The 14,719-nt window shown below is 39.3% G+C and overlaps 1 protein-coding gene and 1 pseudogene across 8 annotated transcripts in view; both read right to left on the bottom strand.

Annotated features, from left to right (window-relative positions):
* RBFOX1 (RNA binding fox-1 homolog 1) overlaps positions 1-14,719 on the bottom strand; it is a 916,481-nt gene that overhangs the window by 701,110 nt on the left and 200,652 nt on the right. The window lies entirely within an intron of this gene.
* Positions 4,724-4,844, bottom strand: LOC134947323 (5S ribosomal RNA; annotated as a pseudogene).

Here is a 14,719-nt window from a genome sequence, read left to right as displayed (position 1 = left end):
AGTATGACTATGACGACGGTATAAAGAAAGAAAAAAAAATACCACGGTTAGGTGGTATATAATTATACAATTATGGATGGACGGACTGCCTGCCGAGTGCCGACTGCCGACACAGAGGTAGCCACAGCCGTGAACTACCGCACTGTACTGTGTCTGCTGCTAATATAGACTGGTTGATAAAGAGATAGTATACAACAATATACTACTATACTGGTGGTCAGGCACTGGTCACCACTAGTCACACTGGCAGTGGCACTCCTGCAGCAAAAGTGTGCACTGTTTAATTTTAAATTAATATAATATTATGTACTCCTGGCTCCTGCTATAACAACCTGCAGTGCTCCCCAGTCTCCCCCACAATTATTATAAGCTTTTATACATTGATGTGCAGCACACTGGGCTGAGCTGAGTGCACACAGACTGAGTCACACTGTGTGACTGCTGTGTATCGTTTTTTTCAGGCAGAGAACGGATATAGCAGAGAACGGATATATTAAATAAAAGTTAACTTAACAACAACTGCACTGGTCACTGTGGTAAACTCTGTCTGCACAATCTCTCTCTCTCTCTCTCTTCTAATCTATTCTAATGGAGAGGACGCCAGCCACGTCCTCTCCCTATCAATCTCAATGCACGTGTGAAAATGGCGGCGACGCGCGGCTCCTTATATAGAATCCGAGTCTCGCGAGAATCCGACAGCGTCATGATGACGTTCGGGCGCGCTCGGGTTAACCGAGCAAGGCGGGAAGATCCGAGTCGCTCGGACCCGTGAAAAAAAAAGTGAAGTTCGTGCGGGTTCGGATTCAAAGAAACCGAACCCGCTCATCTCTAATGTTGATATGTGGAAATTGTTGCTCCAAATTCACTCATATCTGCTAAGTGAAATAGAATTATTGTGGGAGACACATAATGTGAATATGGCACTGTATATAAATATTCATTGATTTATATGATACAAGGATTTGCTATTTATATTCACTTTTACAAACTCTTATCTATGCCACTGTGTATGAAATACTTATTATTCTTTTGCACTTAAGTAACACAAAAAACGCAAGAAAATACTTTTAAGAACTAATTGTATATAGAGTGGCTTTCACTATTATGTTGTCATTGTGATATGCTATACTGTACACTTTCTTACAGAATGATGCATTAAAGTATATGAAGGATCATATATGGATCAAATTAACCTGACATGGATCAATATAAATCATTGGTCTGTCTGGAAGTGCCCTGTCTGCAATGATCAGTCACAAAGCAATATGTGAGAAAGAAATAATATCTTTCTTTGGCATTGAAATTTTCTTTTAGTAAGTCTGTCACTTCCTATTTCAGTTAACAAACTAGTGAATAAAGCTCATCACTGGTCAAGTATTAGCTCGGCAGAATACTAAGTACGGCCATGCCTGATAACATGGACACATTTTACAGAAGAGATTTTCAGAAATAATTAGCATCAGGAGACTAACTATACAAAATAACATTGTAATCTTGCAGCTAGTGTTTGTACAATATATATCATCATGTCAATAATAATTAAGTTTATACTATTATCAAGTGCTTTGTCTGAAATATGAAAATATATAAAGAAGCAACATATACAGAAGAATTGGAAAAGGCTTTTTCAAACATTGGGGCAGATGTATTAACCTGGAGAAGGCATAAGGAAGTGATAAACAAGTGATATGTGTAAGGTGATAAAGGAACCAGCCAATCAGATCCTAACTGTTAATTTACATATTGGAGCTGATTTGCTGGTGTCTTTCACCTTGCACTTATCACTGGTTCCTTATGCCTTCTCCAGGTTAATACATCTGCCCCCTTGTTGTATATTATGATGAGCAAAAATTGATGCTAACTAATTGGAATACAAGGGAAAGTAGTATGGCTATATAGTTACTTCTCTATATGGACAAAAAAGCATAAAGAACAAAATACAAGGCTCTGATATGAAATTTCAGATGTATGAGCTTATTAATGTATTATAGACATGGCCCATAAAGTATCATCTCTTATTGGTGCTATTTGTAGTGATAGGAAAAGAATGTTTGGCCCAATTTATTGTTAAACTTATGCTGAGACATTGTGTAAAATGAGAATGTGTCTTGGTGAAGAGTTCACAGTTGTGTAGTATAGAAGCTTTCACTATTCTTCCTATTCATTGCCTAGTCAGGTAGCACATACAGTATGCAAAAATAAATTACTACAGTGCTACAGAAGGAGAGGAGGATTATGCAATCTTTACCCAGTGCCGCTGAGAGCTGCCACATTCCCAGGTATTGAGACAATGTCCCTCTTAGCAGATGATCTGGGTCCAGGCTAGTCCTATCCAACAAGCATAGGCCCAGGTATTTACTGTAGTAACCACAACCTGCCCAACATCTTTCCACCCCTGCATTTACCTGTAGTTAGAAGCTGATAATGCCATCATCAAATGTGTTTAGAGACAAGCTGCAATGCTGTACTATTTTGTGGTTCACATAGAAACCTATGGAGATGGCACTTGCAAATTATGTTGAAGGTTATTCAGAGAAGAATGCCTATCGCTGCATATGCAGCTAGATCTGCGTTCATCTCTGTACATGCTGGGGGCCGCCCAGCACAGCATGTGTGAGGCCACCTTCTGATGCATCCGCAATTAGATTGTGAACGCATCATAACTTTGGTTGAGCGGTCAGTGGTAAATTATTTTTGGAGCGGCTGCATGTGACATCATGCAGCTACTCCAAAAATGCTCCCAACGCCACCCATTTGGTATGCCCCGCTCCCCCAATACAGCAACGATCCCCCCTATGCCACCACTGTCAATCACACTATGGCTGCAACCTTCCTGGATGTGGCTGCAATGTGTAAGGATGCGCACAACGGCAGATGCGCATGTGCTGACCACCTGGATGTGGCTGCTGCAAGTGACCACGTGGCTGCATCCAGGTCTGAATCAGGCCCATTGTACTGAACGCTAGAGTGCGTAATAAATAATTTTGTTAAATAGCATTAACAATAAACATTGCTCTAATTTTCAGGAGGACACAAGATGTACATCTCCACTCAGAATCTATCATCAATCCAAGCTCTGTTTCTTTCTTCTCCTATTTTATAAATTTGCAAATAGTGTAAGTTCTTTATCTATCTATATTTTTCCAAGAAATTAGTCAATTTTTAAATTCATGGTTGGTTTGAAACTCTGGATCTTTTTACATTAGGAAACTCTTATAATAATATCATTAATAGTTAAAATTGGCAAAATAAAACAATACATTTGATTTTGCAAACTAGTTGGCACAGTGCCGTAACTACGTGTATGCGAAGGGGGCTTCGCACACAGCGCAGTTAGGCTGTGGGCGCAACATCCGCTCCATACTAATTTCTCCTCATCAGCTACAGCACTGCCCGCTGTAGTGTAATGTAATATTAGTAGCGCTGTGCCCGGCACCTTCCCTGCCGGAGGCAGCGCTGCTAATATACATTACATTAGTCACAGCAGGCAGCGGCGCAGCTCTCTCCCCACACTCAGTCCCCTTCTGCTCGGTCCGCCCCCCTCCTCCTGCTCTAGCACTGTGCAAACACTGCCGGGTACTGGAGATGACTCATCTCATAGACGGCTGCTGCTGGCTTCACAGGAGTGAAGTCTCTCTCCTCCTCTCCGTCCCTCGTGCAGACTCTTATCATGTAGGTATTATTTACTGTCCATTATGTGTTTATTACTGTTTCGGGCAGTAAACTAAATAACATTAACCACAAGGCCGGTCTATCTTACTCATCCTGGAATGTGTCTCAGTGATTTTTAAAACAAATCACGGTGTACAATACAGTGGAAAGATTTGTAAAACAAAACCCAAAACACTCCAAAAACTGCACATACATTAATCTAATGTGTTTGTATGTTTGTGTGTGTGTGTGTGTGTGTGTGTGTGTGTTTATACACACACACATTGAGTACTGCTGTCTGTGACTATCGGATGCTGCTGGCTGTGTAATGTGACTGATGGATGCTACCGTGCTGTGTAATGTGGCCGACGGATGCTGCCGTGCTGTGTAATGTGGCCGACGGATGCTGCCGTGCTGTGTAATGTGGCCGACGGATGCTGCCGTGCTGTGTAATGTGGCCGACGGATGCTGCCGTGCTGTGTAATGTGGCCGACGGATGCTGCCGTACTGTGTAATGTGGCCGACGGATGCTGCCGTGCTGTGTAATGTGGCCGACGGATGCTGTGTAATGTGGCCGACGGATGCTGCCGTGCTGTGTAATGTGGCAGACGGATGCTGCCGTGCTGTGTAATGTAAACATAGAAAAAAAGAAGACTCTTATTGGGAAGCACTCATATACAGATAATGTTCTATGACTGGATGTCACAATAGCTAACTAAAATGAAATACTTTAATAATTCTCATTAAAATTAATTATTGAGGAGTTCAATGAGCGCCAATATTTGTTAAATAGTGACATTGCAAAAATATAAAAAGTAATATATAAATTGCAAGGTGCAAATACCTAATATAGGCAGAGATGGGTATGTCTGTGATTTTGTGGACAAACACACTCCAACTGTAGGACGACCTGTGGTCAAAAAAGTTGCTCATTCAGTGTATATATATATGACCATCATTTGAAAACTGCTATATATCCCAAATGGGAATTGGATCCTAGCAGGTGGTTGAATCATAGGTCATAACCGAGATGTAAGACAATGCTCTATATTAGTGACAAGTGGGTGGCAAATATTTGCAGTACCAGGGTGTTCCTTGGTGGTCTCCCATCCAAGTACTTAAACCGGCCCTCCACTGCTTGGCTTCCAAGATCAGATGAGATTGGGCATCTCCAGCGGGGTATGACCGCAGACCTTATGCTCACCCTTGTCACACTGTGTCCTAATTGGGCACAGATAAGAGCCGATTTGCGTTATTATGTGAACCACATGTATCGAAACAGCTGATTTGATGTGAAAATAAGATATCAAAATTTTTTACAGATGGTAACGTATAACACAAAATTCAGATACCCATCTAAATTTTCACGGTTTAAGCAGTCGCAGTACAAGTAGATAAAAAAACATCTATGCTGCACAGTTATTTCATATGAATATCAGGTAATAATATTTTTAGATTATAATATTCTTTTGACTGTGCAGAGAGGGAAACCTCCAAATTTGGTCTCCATAACACAAATGGATGTATGAGAATACACTTTTGATTGTGCGAAAAATAACATAAGCAGTGAAACCTTCAGCTCTAATGCCCCGTCATAAATTATTTTCAAGCAATAGGAAAATAATAAAACAGATTATATTCCGTATGATATATATATATATATCATCAGCTGGTGTTAAGAAAAATATGGGTTTCTGCAGTGCAAAAAGAGAAAGGCGTTTGTGTGTTTGACAGGGTCCAAAAATTAGTAGATGTATCTACATCCGCTGTTTTGATAGAAATATGGACCACACTAAAAATAGCACTTATTCACTTGCTGGTGATAAATGACTGTCACTTGTGCATATAGTACAATAGTCTATGTACCACGTGGATAAGATTTTTCCGTGCAATAAAAGATGCAAAGGTGCATGTATCACGTGTATTGCCTAATCCAGGTGTAAATTCATTAAGGTTTGTCCTACTTGTATGATGAGGGAGATCTTGGTGTAGGGAAGGTGCTGGCCGCGTCTGCCCGCGTTCTGCCCGCTGCCGTGCTCCGGCTGCACTGTACTTCCTGTTAGGCTGGTTCCCTTGGCGACGAACTTTGCCGAGATCGGCTGGTTGCGGTCACGTGTGCGCACCACGTGACCGTGAGGATGTTACCTCCTTCCTTCCTGACGTACGTTTCGCAACTAGCTTGTTCACAGGGCGTCAGTGGGTTCAAACCCTTGTTTGTTCTTATAGCAGTAGTACTGTTTACCGATTGGTTCTTGACAGGAGATTGATAGATATTCTGACCTATCATAGTGAGTATCAATCCAGTTGGTTCCCATTGGATAATATGTCATGATTGACAGTTAAAGGGACCAATCAGCATTTCTTGGCGGACGATCAATTGAATTATTATAAAAAGAGCTGATGAGACTAATTCAGAGTAGTATTGACAATAAATAAGGATAATATGGGTTAAAAAACAAATGAATTAAAATGTAGATATATAAATATAAATATATATATGAATGTAGATATGCAAATGAAGGAGTGATAGGATAGAAAATGCAGATTATTATAAATATAAATCTGTGTACAACACATAGTATATTTGTACCTGTTACTATATAAATTAGTGATTATGGAGAATTACTATTTTATTTTAATAAGATATTATTGGGAAATTATTATTAAAAAATATTATATATATATAAGGTTAAACACCCACTTTATATTAGTGAATATGTGACAGTGACTGTTGTTACTAAACTGAAGTATATGTGTAGTGATATGTGATGCATGAGTTCTAACATTGTTTGGAGTGTAATAATAACATAATGTGCTAGGATGTTAAGAGGGCATTGTGAAAAAATATTCAAAATATTATAACAAGAAGAGCATATACATGCACATACATTGATATGCATGTGTATGTATATGAAAAATGGTGAAGCAATACCATTATGAGCCCATAGTGCTAAAATATATGTGAAGAAGAAGGAATGTATTTATGGTGCAGACTTAAAAAATATATTATGAAGTGTAATACAGTGAAAACAATATAGTGTGATGATGCCAATAGAGTGTAATAAAAATAAATAAAATTGAAATTAATTAAAAAAAGGAGGTTGATATAATTACATGTATATATGTACTTAAACAAACCATTAAAATATATAAATAATTAAATAATTGGTGGCAGTGTTATATAATAGAGTCTGAGTAATGAATGATACAAAATATGCCATGCTTGATGATTATTGTCTTATTCATGCACTTTATGATGTCATTAAAATTGTGTTAATAATGACAGTGTTGTATTATAGAGTATAATTTATGGACGCTACCGTGCTGTGTAATGTGGCCGACGGATGCTGCCGTGCTGTGTAATGTGGCAGACGGATGCTGCCGTGCTGTGTAATGTGGCAGACGTATGCTGCCGTGCTGTGTAATGTGGCAGACGGATGCTGCCGTGCTGTGTTATGTGGCCGACGGACGCTGCCGTGCTGTATAATGTGGCCGATGGATGCTACCGTGCTGTGTAATGTGGTCGACAGATGCTGTGCAATGTGGCCGACGGATGCTACCACGCTGTATAATGTGGCCGATGAACGCTACTGTACTGTATAATGTGGCGACGGACACTGCCGTGCTGTGTAATGTGGCCGACGGACGTTACAGTGCTGTGTAATGAAATTGACCGAAGCTATCGCACTGTGTATTGCCCCTAATGGACGCCACCACTCTGCGTAACGTGACTAATGGACACTACCATGCTGCGTAATGTGACTAATGGACTCTACCATGTGGTGTAATGTGACTAATGGGTGCTACCATGCAGAGTGATGTGAGTAACAGACGCTACTGTGCAGTGTAGTGTGAGTAACGGGCGCTACCATGCGGAGTTATGTGACTAATGGATGCTCCATGAAGCCCCACCCCTATTTTTTATGTCCGTAACTAACATGGGGGGGGGGCGCGGATGCTGTTTCTTGCACACAGCGCTAAAATGTCTAGTTACGGCACTGAGTTGGCAACACAAATAATATCATTCCCTAATAGCCATTTTTTATAATCTCAAAATATTTTTTTAATGACATTTTTATTATTGAGTGCTTTGATCCCGTGTTAGTCACATAGCACAAATACACCTCAAAATTTCAATAGGTTTTTTCCTGTCATCATTACATACGCTATTTTTATGTACTAAAAAAGTTCTAAAGGTAAGATTTGCTCAATAAAAACTTTATTGCTCTATTTTTTAAGACAACAGCTAAGAAAATAATTTAGCTGTATAATGTCTCCCTACAGAGTTTTAAAAACTTTGTAGTTACAGGTACAGGTCACTTACAGTAGTGATATCCTCAGGCGAAGTACGAAATCAAACTTTCCCCAGAGAGACATTGACTCTTACAGTAGTGAAAACTATTAAATAACTCTTGTTTGTTTGAGCTAACCCGATATTTATAAATGAGCAAGCAAAGCTTGAAATCATTACAACTGTGTTGCCTTTAGACTTTAGCTAAATGGAACTCAAGGACAGCAAACAGACCAAGATCAAAATAGCTTAAGCAAAAATATTGAAGTTCAAGTCCTGTGTAATGCGCGAGAATTCCCTTCTATGTTGTACTAAGTGAAGATGTCTTCACATTTGCGCACATTGACCGTCTGCTGATTGCATTTTCAGATATACCATCAAAAAGGTCTCAGTGGGCATCCTAGCAGCAACAAACATACCAGTTCTGCAACACTGGGGAAGGTTATCTGGATTGAGCCCTATTTTATTCATTGTGGTCTGCTGTACATGACACAACACTATTTATGAATTTTTATGAAGCAGAAGAACAGGTCACAGGCAATGAACCATGATCTACAAGTGTAAACTTGCTTTAGCTTCAAATGAAAAGGGAAAGAAGTACACTCATTTTTTTGAGTCTTTTGGCTGTAAAAGGCAATAAAAATCAATAACAACAGCTACAGGCAATTAGAGGTGTTATAACTTTGAGAACAGTGCAGAAAATGATAGTTAACCCTGCAGCAGAGGTATCACCTCAGGTACTATGCATCCCAGTGGACAGGGAACAGTTCCATCTCATAAAAGCAAAGAGTTATGACTTTGTTTATATATATATATATATATATATATATATATATATATATATATAGTGGAAAACAGAGCAAGCTGATATATATATATATAAATACAAACACACACACACACACATATATATATATATAAAATATATATATATGTATGTATGTATATATATATATATATATATATATATATATATACACAGTATACACTGAAATAGATAGATTGTGAGAGAGCACCTTGTGGGAAATGTTAAATGTATGAAGCATTGGGAGAAGAGATATTTAGGACAGACTATAGAAGGGCAAGATATTTGAATTAAATATTATCTCTATATATATATATAAACTGGTCTCTGATAAAAATTACTGTAGGCCATCATGCATATAGGGTAGTTATAATGGTATAGAAGAGGCCAGGGATGGGAGGGTGAAGAAGTGAATGGTCAGGATGCTAGGAGCAGGACAGTACTATAGTAATAATGGAAATAGATTAGCTCATACTATAGGCAAATTTTGTGGACCATTTAATTTGAGCAAATCTTTGATCACTTATATGCTTAATTAAAAACAGATTTCTACATGCCTTAAAATATACACAAAACTACCTAAATCCTAAGTATGATTGTCCAATATAAATAGTATGGTGTATATAAATTGTCTACAGAATGGCTAGCAAAGAAGAAATCTAGGCTTTTGTTGGTGTTAGGAACTTAGGACTTAGAACGGGTTGGGTATGCATGAATGGTGGTCAGGAGACCGCCGGTTAGCATACCTCTAACAGTATCTTGGCAGCACCGTGCTGCGGGCTCGGTGGTGACCACAGGCTCTGTTTACACTCTATGGGTGTCATGGACACCCAGGAGTGAGAGTAGTCTCTGCTAGATGGCATGCCGACTGACAGGATTCTCAGCAGGTGGGATGTAGGGGGAGGTGATGTGACCGGAGGTCTTTTTACTGCCGGTCGCATAACTACATCCCCTTAGCACACCCAGTGGTGGATTTCCCACTAGGCACATGAGGCATGTAGGGGTGACACTTGATTTTCGTGGCACAGCATGATCACTTGCATGAGAGTTCCACTAGGATGATGGCCAGATGAGGCTAGGTGATCCTTTTTTTGGTTATTTTTGTCAATACAACTTTTTTTTTCTTTTTTACCTGTCGAGGGAGGAGGGGAATGGTTAGTATATTGTGGTGGTGGAGGGGATGAGGTTGGTGCTGCTTTGGCAGTGTTGTGATTGAGGATGACTAATAATGTTGTGCCTAGGTGTGGCCTGACCCCTAAATTCACCCATTAGAATGCCTTAGAACTTAGGACACCATTTATTGGGGAGAGTAGACCAGTTATAGTAACCCATCATTGTGCTGTGATTTGCAATACAAGGTCTTAGAATATAAAAGAGACATACACCCTTTGCTATAAACTACAATACTTCATGCTTAACTATCTCTGAATGTCCAGGAGACTCACACATTTTGAGGGTTTCTCCCAGGCTCCTGAGAGAGTAGACTAGCCTTATGCATCAGGCACAAAATATTTAGGAATAATTTGTGCGCAATATTTCAGCTGCTAGTAATGTCTCAAAAATCCTGGAGGTTTCCTTCACCCCTCACCAACACAGTGCACAATAGAAAAAATAACGGAAAATGAGACTTAACTAGCACTTCTATTCACTCTTGCTAATCCTTGTAATCTCCTAGACTTCCGTCACTCTCAGGTGAGTATCATGCGGACAAGGATAAAAAGTGTGTATAGTGAAATACCATTTTAATAGCATAACATACAACGCACAATAAAACAATTGATAAAACTAATTAGATATTGCTCAAATCCCTTCAAGCAGCAAAGAAGACAGGCTAATTACCAGATCACTCAGAACTGTGGCTAAACAGTTCTACTGGTGCATGGGAGAGTAGACTAGCCTTATGCATGCCGCCCATGACGTAATTCACATTCACTTTACAAAGCTCTGTATGGGATGTGGCTGGGCCATGAAGACACAACTTTTTTAAATATATAATATGCTTTTATGCTGTGTGTTTCCTTTTTGGATGCATGGAGTTTTCCTGTCAGCTTATGTGATCTGCTGCTGCATCCAATGCGGTAGCACTCAATCATCTGCATGAACATTGGTCATATGAGTAACCCTCACGTTTTCAGGATGGCTGGGAAATCTTCTGTGACAAGTGAAGCTGCATCAGAAGACACAGGCACTGGCCTCAGAACGCCTCTAAAACTAGGCCATCTATCCCCCATTTTCGAGAATGCTGCCAATCACTGCTCCATCCTCACTCACAAACGGTCACAGCATGTCATTCATGCAGCAGCCTAGGAAGCACTGCGACTGTCATGGCATCCACAGATATGCAGTGCTGATCTTGGGCCTTATTCAGGTTTGTTAGCAAACCAAAAAATAAGCAATTGGGCAAAACCATGTTGCACTGCAGGTGGGGCAGATGCAACGTGCAGAGAGAGTTAGATTTGGGTGGGGTGTGTTCAAACTGAAATCTAAATTGCAGTGTAAAAATAAAGCAGCCAGTATTTACCATGCACAGAAATAATATAACCCAAATCTGTTTTAAGCCCAATAGCTTACTTTTTTTGTTCGCTAACAAGCCTGAATTACCATCATGTTTACGTATATCTCTGAATCAGCCCATTATACTGCTAAATGGTGCTTTAGTACTTACTGGAAGCACTCACTGTATGCACTTAATGCTTTAAAACATTTGTTGACAGTTATTTACATTGTTATTCTATAAATTAAAAAGACTGAAACTATGCCAAAACATTTTAACAGATTCTCTGCTTTGAAATCATATTTTAAAACTGAATAAAATGCTTGCCAAAATGTTATTTGAGAAATACACAGTATTTCAAAACATGCAACTTTAACTTAAATGAAGATTATAAATATTTTTATTGGTATATTATAAACAATTACAGAAATTGCAAAATGCCCTTGTAAATTATGTACTAATTTAATTAATGATGTCAACATATAACGTCCACTTCCATGCAGAATTATCATTACATATGAACATTAACCACATCCTATTTAAAAGAGGGAAAAAAATGTGGTAATTCCCCCAAATGGAAATGTGGTGTGACACATAAATAGCTTTGCTTGAGTTTTGGCTGCATTTCAGGTTAGATGGATGTGTTTTTCCTACATTGACATTTAACGTATTATTGGTGACCCAAGTCTTCTGGTTAGGAGAGCTATTACTATCAGAGGAATTCACTAAGCTTTGATTAGCTGAATGGCTTTACTGTAAAGCCAGGTAGCACCCCTGTTTCCTTCCGGGAAAGAAAAGCAGCTTTTACCTGGCAATGATTTCACTAGAAAAGCATAGAGACAACAGATTTTTCTCTCTAGAGAGAACAGTCTCCGGCTTATGTCTGGACAAGAAGATGGAATCTGTAAGTAAAAGATTTGTGCTGTGGGAAAGGAAAAATGGAACATTACAAGATAGAAATGTGTACTCTAAATATAATAGGAGACAATATACACAATAAAGAAGTATTGCTACATTAGTAGCCTTCTTCTAGCAAAATGGCTTAAAAAACATGGTTGGCAGATATTGTCCCCACCCCTCATCCCTTTATATAACAAGACACAACGCAGTTAAATTGACCAACTGCATCTCTTGCTCTATAATATGCAATTCCCAATATCCCTTGTAATCTGGTTCTTTCAATTCGTGATATCCAAGGGTAATTACTAATGAGTGCTCACATTGCAGAATTGAGTATCTCATTTCCACCAAACACATTCTTATCTTTAGATGCCAAGAGGTGTAAAATTTTAACTGATGGTTTTGCACCTTGTGCATTCCTTAATCGCTGTTACATGTGCAAAGTCAGGATATAGCGCTGTCATGGATTGCCCTTATGCTTCCGTTAGATAAATCTTTTTCTTGATTTCCTCCTGCTTAAAAGACATGAATTAAGTCAACAATGGAACTTTCTTTTTTTCAAATGTTATATTTTGGAGTTACTGCTTTTGCAATAAGACCTGGAAGACCATCATGATCTGCCTACCCCCAAAGCAATAATGTCAGTTTCTGCAAAAGCCTCTATCTTAGCTAACAAACTCCAGTTCCGTTTAGTAATGGCAAAAGTGATCAAAAAGGCAAATCCGCACTTGTGCTGTGGCCAGTGTCGGACTGGGGCATGAAGGGCCCACCGGAGGATGCTGCTGTAGGGGCCCATGCTTAAAGGTGTGGACAGGCTCCACTTGGGCATGGCCAGCCACCACAGAGGTTTGGCTAACCATTACAGAGTACATGTTCTGTTTCCCTTGGTAAATATATAATAAACCATATTATTGTGAAGTATAATGTAACATAAGTATAATACATAATTCAAGTACACTATGATAGAGTCTGGAACCTGATCCCTAGAGGAGGAGGGCCCACAGGCAGTGGGGCCCACCGGTGGTTTCCCCTGTTCCCCTGTGGACCAGTCCGACCCTGGCTGTGGTGCTTAGACACGATCTCTCATGTGTTGTCTGTTTTGCGTAAAGTACAGTATAAAGTACTGACACAACTGTGTATGCATTTGCAGAGTTTTCTATTTATAGGAAGAGCCATACACATTACTTTTTCCTCACAGAGTAGTAAATGTATACTTCTGTCTACAAAAACATATACTTTTTTTCTAATATACTGTTGCCTCTACAATGAATAAAACAAGCAGGCTTATAATATCAATTCACAGAGCTGTTTCTGCTTCAATGAGCTGTTACTGAAAGGTGCAGAACAAAGCTACAGGCACATCGGACAAAGCTGCTGTAACAGGATTTACATTAAACTTAGACTGATAAGATCACAGAAACTGCTCAATCTACCTTTGATTGGAATAGCTGCATAGCTGTGAGGTACTTTGTCTGTGAGCACCTGATCACAGCATCATGATTATGCTTATCAGGATGTCATTTTGATCTAATCTAACATTTACAGGATAATTCACTTCTCATGGCATTTGGAGTGTGTTATATAGCAACTGCTGCCTATGGCAGATAAAAAGCAGTTAAAAAAACATTATCAAAACCTAGTTGTGTCCTTTACAAAAATGCATGAGGAAGAACATTCTGTAGATTACCGGATGAGAAGGAAAAGCAATGAAAAAACTTCTCATGTATAAACTGATGACCTCAAAGAATGAATGAAAAAAGGAGAAACGAGTATTGGAAGAGATGCTGCAGCACTGCAGTTTTTAGAGGATTTCCGCAGCAGTTAGGGAACCCTGCTATTTAACAACAGGGATCCACAGAAGATATTGGCGATATCTGCCGCAGTGTCTCTTTTTTGTTTGCTAGGTCAGTCCCCATGCAGAGATTGATCAGCTAAATGTATCAAGCTCCGAAAAGTTTACATTTGTGATGCTTTTGTCACATGAACTGTGTTTATTTTATATGGTTAGCCACTGTAGCGTATTGATGCCAATATACGGGCCAGATTAAGGTCTGTGGAGGCCTCAGGGCAACAAACTTGTAAGGGTCCTATCAATAAAATTGTTAATATTATAAGCTGGTGTTGTTATTAGAAAGTATAATGTGAAAATACTCCCAGGACTGCAAATGCCCCATTGCCTCAGTTCACATGGAGCTCAGAAACCACAGTTTACATATATCATAGGGCCCCCAATACTCATGATGTAACTAAGTGGTAGGGGGGCTTACTGTGTGTGGTGGCTCTGGGGTGAACACCATGACTGCTCTATTGATAATCCAGCACTGACGATATAGCATCCATCTCTGATAGTGGCCAATTGTGCATTACAAGTGCCAGTAGGAAAACTAGAATAGCTTGGTATGAGCACTGTAATTACCAGTGCATTTGCAATCAGCCATGGAGACGATGGGGTATCCAGTTAGTCAGGATAAAACCTTGGTTGCAAAAAATGTCAGATTTTAGCAATTTTTCCCAATATTCCACCAATCTTTTTTTACAGGCTTTCCAATTTGGACCACCCATAAAAAATAAAATTTTC

This window comes from Pseudophryne corroboree, chromosome 7 (assembly GCF_028390025.1).
Source record: "Pseudophryne corroboree isolate aPseCor3 chromosome 7, aPseCor3.hap2, whole genome shotgun sequence".
NCBI classification, from domain to species: Eukaryota; Metazoa; Chordata; class Amphibia; order Anura; family Myobatrachidae; genus Pseudophryne; species Pseudophryne corroboree.
The sequence above is the reverse complement of the archived record's forward strand: the minus strand, read 5'-3'. Positions and strand labels throughout refer to the sequence as shown.